The following is a 10,404-nucleotide window of genomic DNA, read 5'->3' as shown; positions in this document are numbered from 1 at the left end:
AATCACAGTGAGTCAAGGGTAATGAGTGTTGTGCCCTCCAAGTGCTGCTGGTCTCCAGTTCCCATTGTCTCTGGCCATTGGCCAACAACATCTGGAGGGCATTGGTCTGCCAACTCAGCTTAAGTTATTACTCATATGTTGAGCTATGTAGAAGTTGCCAAAGTAAAGCAGCATTCAAGCCACGTTCCCATAGCTTGCCTGATTCTCTCTCAAATATTCCCAGTTCAGTTTAGGAAAGAATTTTCTGGGCTATGTCTTAGAACCTAGTTGGAACACCTGGGGAGATGTCCCTTCGTTAAATCTGCAGGAAGGAATACCAGGCTCTTTTGTGACAAAAAGGCACTCCCTACTGTTTTGCTGAAGTTCTATAATAAGCAATATATTTAGGTTCTGTTTAAGGCTTTTTAAAAAAACACCCTTTTACTAGATTTATCACACTAAAAAGTGTTATTGAGATTTTGATTTTCTTCATAACTTAATGCAATAAAGCCACTTAGCATTGCCTTATCAAGTGCAACTAATTAACAACAAAACAGATATTGTTAGCTATAATCATCCTATGATCAGCTATATGAATGCTGAATTGGCTTTTCCAAGTCTCATTCAATACTCTCACTTTAAGTACCATATAGATTTTTCTGCCTTCAATAGCATCGTACAGTTATACAAGTTAATAATGCATATGCATTTGACTGGAAAATTACCTCTTCCTGAAGAACCATCAAACCTGTCTATTGACATTTTATAGAAATTAAAAGTAACACATACTTCTCGGCTAAACGACAAGCTCATCCAACCCATTCCTTTCCATCTGTGAGATGATAGAATGGGTATACATATGCTCACTGTACCATTGTTATTTTTTATCTGTTTTGACATTTATATCCCACTTTTCTATGATAATTCACATTCAATACCACTTACAAAAAATATGAAACATAAAAAACAGTACTAAAAAACAAACAACACAGTCAGGCATAGAAACTTTCAAAATGAAAGCTTAAATCCTTAGACTGAAACCCTTCCACCCAGCCCAGAGGCATTATGGGAATGACTTCCCAATTTCCAGCACACTATAGCTGCCCCACACCATCAGAAAATTAGGTCAAGGGGCTTGCAGTTCAACATTCGTGCCTGAAATATACTCGGAGCCGAGAGTGGATTTCATGCTCTTTATTCAGCTCATAGTGGTGAGGAGGAATGGAAGTTCCCCCAGAATGTCTGCTTCATATACATTATTTACACAATGGGCCCCACGTGATTTGCTAATTCCAGGATTCTCATGTAGGCCAATAAGGTTTAGATTCACTTCCACCTGGAGCTGGATTGGGTGGCTCCTGTGGACCAATCAGACTGCTGCATTCTGGATCCTATTGTTCTAGGACTAATCAGACTGCTGCATTCTGAATCCTATTGTTCTAGGACCAATCAGACTGCTGTATTTTGGATCCTATTCAACTCAGTACATAACAGTGCCTTAGAATTTTGCAATGTCATATTTGGCTCCTGCCTTATACCGAATCAGGCCATTGTTCTATCTAGCTCAGCATCATCTATAGCGATGGGCAGCGATGCTTAATGGTTTCAAGCAGGGGGACATTCTCAGTCCTACCGAGAGACACTAAAGGTTGCACCTGGGACCCTCTGCATGCAGAACAGATGTTCTTTACTAGTGAGCTGCAGCCCTCTCCACATTTCCTAATAGTACAACAACCAACCATTTTTACTAGGGCACTTGCTGCTCTGCAAACCTAATGTCACATTGCTATCACAGCGGTCACCTTGCGGGGTGATGGAATTCTTGGCACCGATTCCATAGAATGATGGCAGTGGTATAAACTAGCACCATCTATACTTAAAACTGAAGTACAACGATTTCTACTTTTAAAAGTAGACTACCCACCATATGTCACTACTGTCACTTTTGAAAAGCACAGTAAAATAGAGCGATAGTCAAAAAGACCACTGTCAATTAAGCAGAGAATGGCTTTGTCACTGACATTCCAAGTGCATTGCTTCTTCCAGCACATCAGGAAACTGGGTTTCTTAACCATTTCCCCTCTTTAACAACGCTACATATCCGTTGGTCACCCCCCCCCCCCAGCTCAACTGCTTCCCTGTGCTCTGTTAATAGGGATATTGCTGCCCACTGTGAATAGGAATGTACAAATCTATTGATTCTTGTTTGTTCCAGTTTCCCACTTTTCCAATGTAAAGTTCATTTCTCTGTATTCTATATCATTTTGTGATAATAATAATAATGATGATGATGATGATGATGATGATGTTCTTGAAGAGTCATCAGTGTATTTCCCCTAGATGGAACTTTCATCAATCCACATTTTTGCAATGCCATTTCTGCTAAAAAATAATGCATTTTAGAATATTATTTTCACAAATATATGTATTGTTATGCACACTTTAGCATATGCATTTTTATACACAGTACTTAGGTGGAGAATTGCATTGAAAAATTACAAGAAGTGCAAATTTTGAAGCATGGCTGTGTTTTGGTTTGTGTATTGTTTCAGGAAGTGCAGAATAAGTAGGATTGCCTTTAAATGTGAACTGATCCAAATTCTCTCCCCTCGCCATAACCTATAAATTAGCTGCACTTAGATCCCATTGAAATAAATTGTAAACTTAGTTACTTAACTTAAAGTTAAATCCTTCTGATTTCAATGAGATCCGGATGAAACTACTTGAGTTTGGATCCAACCCAAACTCAAGTAGTTTCATCTTTAGCTCACCAGTAGGGATCTTGGGGAATTCTGATGTAAAGCAAAATGGGAGTGGAAATTGCTGGTGTTTATTTAAACCCATGTCTGGAAATCAATCCAGCAAATACAATTGGAATTTGCTATGGTTGTTGCTTTCAGTCTGCAAACATTACATAATTGATTATGTGCTGTCTCTCTTCCCAGCTCCGCCCCATAGTTCCATTGCCTTTCCTTTGCATTGAAATGAATGAGGTGGAACAATGTAATGATAATGTAGCCATGCAAGTTATGCAATTACTTAAGTTATGTAATTTTTTCCCACAGTGGCAGTAGGACAAATAAGGACATTTTGGGCAGCAGACAAACTGCAGCAAAAGGAAAACAATGCTGCATGCAAGCAATACGAGTTGAAATGAAAAATGTGCTATTTTACATAACTAATTAGTGTGATTCCAATATCTTAAACTGAAAATAATTTTTAAAAATAGATTGACATTCAAAATCACTAAGACTAAAGCCCAGGGCTTCCATTCTTCCAGTGGAGGAACGGAATGATCAGTGATATTAAAATGGGGGTGACTTTTAAGGAAGGGATACATCCTCTGGGTCACCTTTTGTGAGACCATTACAGTTTTATGGCTCCTCTGGAGTTCCTTGAGAAATGCACAGAGCTGAGGCCAGAGCATCTGACAAGTTTTAATGTTTTGCATCAATTCTCAGCCATTATATATTTTTGGGAAAATAAAAAAGTCCCATCTTGAAGAAACACATAAAGGTCAGGACGTAAAGAAGATACATTTCCCCGAAGAGGAGGAAAGGTCAGCATGGTGGTGTGTGTGTGTGTAAGTGCATCAAGACTAGTGTGCAGATGCCTTTTCAGCATACGATGATCACCTTGTAAGAAGTATATAAAACATGAATTAATGTGGCAGAGCAGACACAGAATACACACTCCTGTTCCTTGCACTATAAAAGAAAGTACGCTCTCTGGGAAGTGTGGGTGGAGGGAATGACAGGGATATGTGCAGGCTGCAGAACAAATATCCCAGAACCAGTCCTGCAGTGCACCAGGGGTTAAAAGACCCCCTTGAGTGGCACCATAAAGGAGTGGTAGCAGTGGAAACAGATGAAGACAGGCACTGCCTCAGGATTCAAAATGTCTTGGACAGTCACTGGAAAACTCTTGCATTAAATGTTATTTTAAGTAAAATGTCAAAAACCTCTTCACAACGAAGAATGTGCCCTGACTTGTTATCTATCTAATTTGTGTGCCACCCTGAATGTCATACGGCAAAAGTAGGGGTGTCAGGAAAAATCATTTTGTGTTCCACTCTATTCATTGCATGCAACCCTGTTTCTGCTCTGCTGCAGCGCTCCTTCTGCAAAAAGCTATGATACTTTTCTCGCTGTCTGCTGTAGCAAAATCATGTGACCTGCATAATCCACATGTAAGTTACATTGTGCAACGTTCCATAATTTACGTAATTCTGTATTTGTAGACTGAAGTAGCTTAGAAATCCTAAAACTACAATTAAACAATAAGAATATCTGCTATCTAGGTGTTAATCTTTGATGGGCAACATCAAGGGTTCTGTAGCTCTCCCTCCCTAAGGCTCTTTTATCTTGAAGCCAGACTTGGACAGCACTTCAAATACAGGGCACCTTCCACTAAAAGGACCGTCTTCCGGAAATTGGGCACAACCTCACTTTACCCCTCCACCCACCCCAGAGGGAGGTGTCCCCATGCCCATTTGCAACAGATGAAAAATGGAAGTTGATGCCTTTAATACAAATGCCATCATGGTGTTTAAAGATGAACTTGAGCTCTGATAATTCTATTAATCTGCCAGATGGCAATGAGTAATACAGTACAATTAATCATTCTGTCAGCTCCAGCTATCCAAAGCAAGCTGGTGTACATTTGAATATATACAAAAGCTGTTGACCAAGGACCTTACAAATTTTTCATGTAAATGCAAAGGGTGTTTATCCTTATCATGGTCCTTGCATATCGCTTTCTTTCTTTCTTTTTTTACTTCAATGGATTTCTACAAAGTCTTTTTTTTTCATGAATCCTTTCCTTTCTCTTTCCAAGGGAAAAAATATCTTCCAAAAGTGACATGACGAGAAAGAACATTTCTACTTGTGCTCACAAAAGTTGATCAAAAGTTTTCTAGGAATCGCCAAAATATTATCACAGTATTTCTTTATTTTAAAAGGGGTTTATATGGAGTTAAACACTGTAATAGCAAAACGATCAAACAGCAGTACAGTACACAAATAAGGATTTACACAAATGATATAATTTACACCAGTGCCATGAGATTAATGTAATACAGCACCATCTTCTGAAAGTTCTGTTTTTCAGGCTGTGTTACCACAAAACCCCTTTTCTGAAGCTTGGCCTTCAATGTCGCTGGAGGGAAAATGGCCTCCTCTTGTCCACCTCGGCTCCACAGTGGTTCTCTCAAATGGGTTGGCACTTGGAAACTGAAACTTACAACCCATTACAGTGCTACCTCGGGTTACATACGCTTCAGGTTACATACACTTCAGGTTACAGACTCCGCTAACCCAGAAATATTACCTCGGGTTAAGAACTTTGCTTCAGGATGAGAACAGAAATTGTGCTCCGGCGGCGCGGCAGCAGTAGGAGGCCCCATTAGCTAAAGTGGTGCTTCAGGTTAAGAACAGTTTCAGGTTAAGAACGGACCTCCGGAACGAATTAAGTACTTAACCCAAGGTACCACTGTATAAGAAAAAAAAAAATCAGCTGAATGCCTTGAGGTCAGGATGGGATACACCTTCCAGCAGGATCTGGCACCTCTGAATAGAGCCTCAGTGTCCTGGCAAAGCTCATCTGTGCTGGGCCCCACCTGTCTATCTACCTGGTGGTGGCATCAGCAAACAACCGTTTACATTTCCCACAATGCCCTGAAGCGACTTTGTGTCACAACATTGTGAGGAATAAAATAGCCACTTCTCACTGACATTACTAAAGGCCCACCAACTTAGGAGAAGGTCTCCTCAAATCTGAATCTCATCTTGGACCAGAGAGCACAACCAAGTCCTCTTTTTTTTCCTGTGTTCAGTTCACATACAGTTCATGCCAGTGTGGTGCTGTGGTTAGGGTGTGAGACCTGGGATTATCAGGGCAGTAGGCCAGTCACACTGTCTTTCAACCTAACTTACCTCACAAGGTTGCTATGGAGAAATGATATGGAGGAGCACCTTGAGCTCTTTGGAGGATGGGCGGGGTATAAATGCAATTATTATTATTAAACAATTATGATAATGTAACCAGCATTTCCCAATAGGGTTGCCTGCCCTGCAGAAATTGCTGGACACCAGCCAGAGTGTCCAACAGTTATAGATGATGAGAGTTGAAGCCAAATAACATATTAGAGGGCACCAGCTTGAGAAGGTTGGTGTAACCAAACTTTGAAAGCTGGTTTTGACACATATAGACCTCTGGCAAAGTTTTGATGAAATAAAACAATAATTCTTTCCTTGAGACAAGGCAAAATGTAATAACCGTTTCTTGAGGAAGTCAACCTATTTAGTCAAATTTTGTAGCTGACGGTGCAACTGTGTCTGTCAAGTCAGGTTGCATCAAAGCACCAGGTGATGAAAAGGTAATGAAATGTGACTGATAGTACTTTGGGGGAAATGGTTACATATAGTAAGGGGGATGTGTCAGCATTTTTGCTGGAGTCAGGGAGGAATGCTGGCTTTGGGGCAAGATACCTTCAAAATTAAAGTACTCTCCACCAGCAACAGTCCACTCCTGCTTAGCACTGATTTAGGTGCCTTGTCTGTCCATAGCTGTCAACTTTCAGATTTGAAAATAAGGGATCAGCAACCTCAAAAATAAGGGATCAACAGCCAAAATAAGGGATCAGCAGCCTCACCTGTCCCAGGCACTCCTGTCTTCCACTGCTTCCCGCAGTTTGGTCAGACTCATGCTGGTAGCTTCAAGAACACTGTCCAACCATCTCGTCCTCATGGTTCAATGTTACTAGTGAGCAAAGTTACCCAGTCAGGATTTGAATGTTGGTCCTAACTTTTGGGGTTAAGTTTCTATTTAGCTGTCCATTAATACTGACAAACCGTATCTCCCATTCATCTCTCAGATCCCCTTTGTTATGTACTGAAGTTCTCACCCTGGGCCAGCAGGGGGATACTGTAGATAGTTATGCAAATGAAGGATCGAAAGTGACGTTCAGTGACTGGATGGTTTGTATGCAAATGAAGGATTGAAAGTGACGTTCAGTGATTGGATAGTTTTAGAAAGTTGCTACAGTTACATTGTTCTGGAGCTCTATATAAGCAGGCTGACTGAACTCTTCAGTTCAGTTCTGTTCTGGCCTGAATAAACAAGAGCTGTTTGAAGAATCGCTGTGTTGTCTGATATGTTCGCCCACAACTTAACACCCTTGTAAATCTAAAGTACTGACCTCACCACATCCTGCAGTAAAAAAATTCCCCAAGTTAATTACACATTGTGTGAAGGTAAGTGTGTGAAGCTACAGCATTCCTGCTATCAGCTTAAGTGACACATTCACTCTCACTCTCTCTCATACACACACATGCACATGCGTGTGCACACACACACAGAGAGAGAGAGAGAGAGAGAGAGAGAGAGAGAGAGAGAGTAGAGCCCCTCCGAGCCAAAGGCCCAAAGGCAGAAAGCCCAGCCAGCAGCCAAACGAAGCCTCAAGTGGTGGTTCCCACAGCGCAGCAACCCAGCAAAGGGATACAGCAGGGAAGCGCTGAGCAAAGGCGAGTCCTCAGGCAACGGGGCCGATTTGATCGGCACAAGGCATGCAAGCTCCACCCCCCAGTCATTCTCAGACTCCTTACTGGGCAGCCGAGCAACGCAGTTGAGGAGCCTCCCTGGCCGGCCGTGAGCCGTGAGGGAGGGGAGCTGCTTCCTTTGAAATCCGGGAAATTTATGGGATATCAACAATCCGGGATAGCAGCAGGAAATAGCGCTGGAATAAGGGTGTTTCCCACCAAATAAGGGAAGGTGTGTGTGTGTGTGTGTGTGTGTGTGTGTGTGTGTGTGTGTGTTTCTAATAAAAAGCACAGTCTGTTGGTAGCATTCAAACACTTCCATTTGATTGCCTTGAGGTCCATTTCACAAGGCATGCAGATCTTCTGCTTGGAATGAAATAGTTTGATTCAGTGCCTAGATTCATTAAAAGCACAGAGAATTGGAATCTTATCAAGACTATATGTGTGCCTGCACACAAACATATAACCAGAAAATGCTTGTTATGGGACAGTTATAGAAATGCCATCAACATGCACACAAACATGGAAGCAAAGTGAGGCATGGCAAAATGTTGCTGTAAATTCTACTGGAGAAAAATTAATACGTGAACATTGAGCACGAAAGCTTAATATGTTAATTTTGTGACAGGGAATGTTTATGGCCTGGTGGGCCGGATCGTTATCTGTTCCCACCTACGCAGGCTGACTTGAGTAGGACAGCCCAATCTGTCAATCGCCTAGGGGTCATTGTGACATCAAATGATTGACAGGTGGGTGATCCTGTTCTCCTGTCAAAGTCCCCAGCATAGGGCTTACCAAGCACTATGGTTGTCAGGCACTTGAGAACTTTATTATAATTTATTAAATTTATATACCAACCTTCATCCAAAGATCTCAGGGCAGTTCAAAATATAAAAACACATGATAAATAGAAACAAATAGAGCCAAAGACTTTGCCAGCCCTACATTCAGCAAAGCTCTGAGCATAAGACTGGGAAAGCTGTTTTCCACAGGAGAACTTGATTGTGCACCCTCTCCAGCATGGTTGAACACCCCCCCCCTCAGCTGATGCACAGTAGCTTCAACCCTTCAGGAATCTGAATGGCAAACCAGAACACTCACTCATCTATTCAGCCTTTATTGGCATGATTTTTTAGACAATAAGATCATAAAAGAGAGGGGGGACCATGCATAAAACATTGGCAATCCAGACATATTAAACACATAAAACATATAAAAGACTCAGTAGCCACCATTCAGTAAAATTGTTGTTGTTGTTTAGTTGTTTAGTCGTGTCCGACTCTTTGTGACCCCATGGACCAGAGCACACCAGACACTCCTGTCTTCCACTGCCTCCCGCAGTTTGGTCAAACTCATGTTGGTAGCTTTGAGAACACTGTCCAACCATCTCATCCTCTGTTGTACCCTTCTCCTTGTGCCCTCCATCTTTCCCAACATCAGGGTCTTTTCCAGGGAGTCTTCTCTTCTCATGAGGTGGCCAAAGTATTGGAGCCTCAGCTTCAGGATCTGTCCTTCCAGTGAGCACTCAGGGCTGATTTCCTTCAGAATGGATGTGTTTGATCTTCTTGCAGTCCATGGGACTCTCAAGAGTCTCCTCCAGCACCATAATTCAAAAGCATCAATTCTTCGGCAGTCAGCCTTCTTTATGGTCCAGCTCTCACTTCCATACATCACTATTGGGAAAACCATAGCTTTAACTATATGGACCTTTGTTGGCAAGGTGATGTTTCTGCTTTTTAAGATGCTGTCTAGGTTTGTCATTGCTTTTCTCCCAAGAAGCAGGCATCTTTTAATTTTGTGACTGCTGTCACCATCTGCAGTGATCATGGAGCCCAATTAAGTAGTTTTAAATTTGACTTTTAAAACATTGGCTAAATATCCTGAAACAGTCTCAGTAGTTTGGGGTATATCATCTTTCATAGGGTATATCATGGATTACGACTCTTTGCAAGTAGATACTCTTAAGCTTCAAAGGAGTCACCAGTAGGTCTATCTGAAGAGAGGGCAGTCCACAAATCATATGGTGTATTGTATCTGTTTTATGCATACCACGAGAGCAAAGTCTATTCTGGAAGGGTATTTCTGGGAACCTTCCAGACAGTACAAATGAGGGGAATGCATTTAAATGGGCTAACATAAAAACTCTATGATACAAAGGGGTATCTAAATTATATTTTTTTTTAAATAGTTGGGCGTCATTCCATGACGAGGCTGCAAACCTAAGCAAGCAGATGAGCATACAGAGAGCCAATGTTCGCCTCACACCACTCATCTGTTATCGCAATTCATTTTTCTTTTTCTAAATTCCCTTGTATACCGTAGTCAAGTAAAGCAGTCAGCATTTGGGGCCACAAAGGACTTTTGACTGTTTCCAGTGGTAGGCCCAAAGAGCTGGTTCCTGTGCCTGGAGGCTGACTGGATGCACATGACCGCCAAAGGTGGAAGCAGCTGGAAAGACAAAATGGACATGAGTCATCCCCCGTCCTCTCATTGAAGCCAGCTATCATGCATCCAGATGGTCATGTGAAGAAGCTTTGGAACTTGAGGAGAGCGGTGTTGTGTGAAGGATGAGACATATTAAACCCTATTGCCACCCCATCCTTCCTTGGTGGATGAAAGACAGTCAGCTGTTGGTCTCGGGCAGATTAACAAGGAAGGTTGTTTTTTGTTTATCTGCCTGGTCAAGGACAATTTACAGTTCAGTTACTCTGAAGCAAGGACTTGTTGATCCGAGCACGCTCCTGTTATAGCTCCAGGTGGAGGGTGATAGATCGAGCCGTCAGTGTGATAAAGTGCAGCCTATAGGCAGGCAATACACAATATAAATAAAACACCCGTAGATCTGTTGGGTTCAGCTATTTAACAACTAGCAGTGGTATGTAGGCGC

Source organism: Podarcis bocagei (genome assembly GCF_964188305.1).
Source record: "Podarcis bocagei genome assembly, chromosome: Z".
NCBI classification, from domain to species: domain Eukaryota; kingdom Metazoa; phylum Chordata; class Lepidosauria; order Squamata; family Lacertidae; genus Podarcis; species Podarcis bocagei.
The sequence above is the reverse complement of the archived record's forward strand: the minus strand, read 5'-3'. Positions refer to the sequence as shown.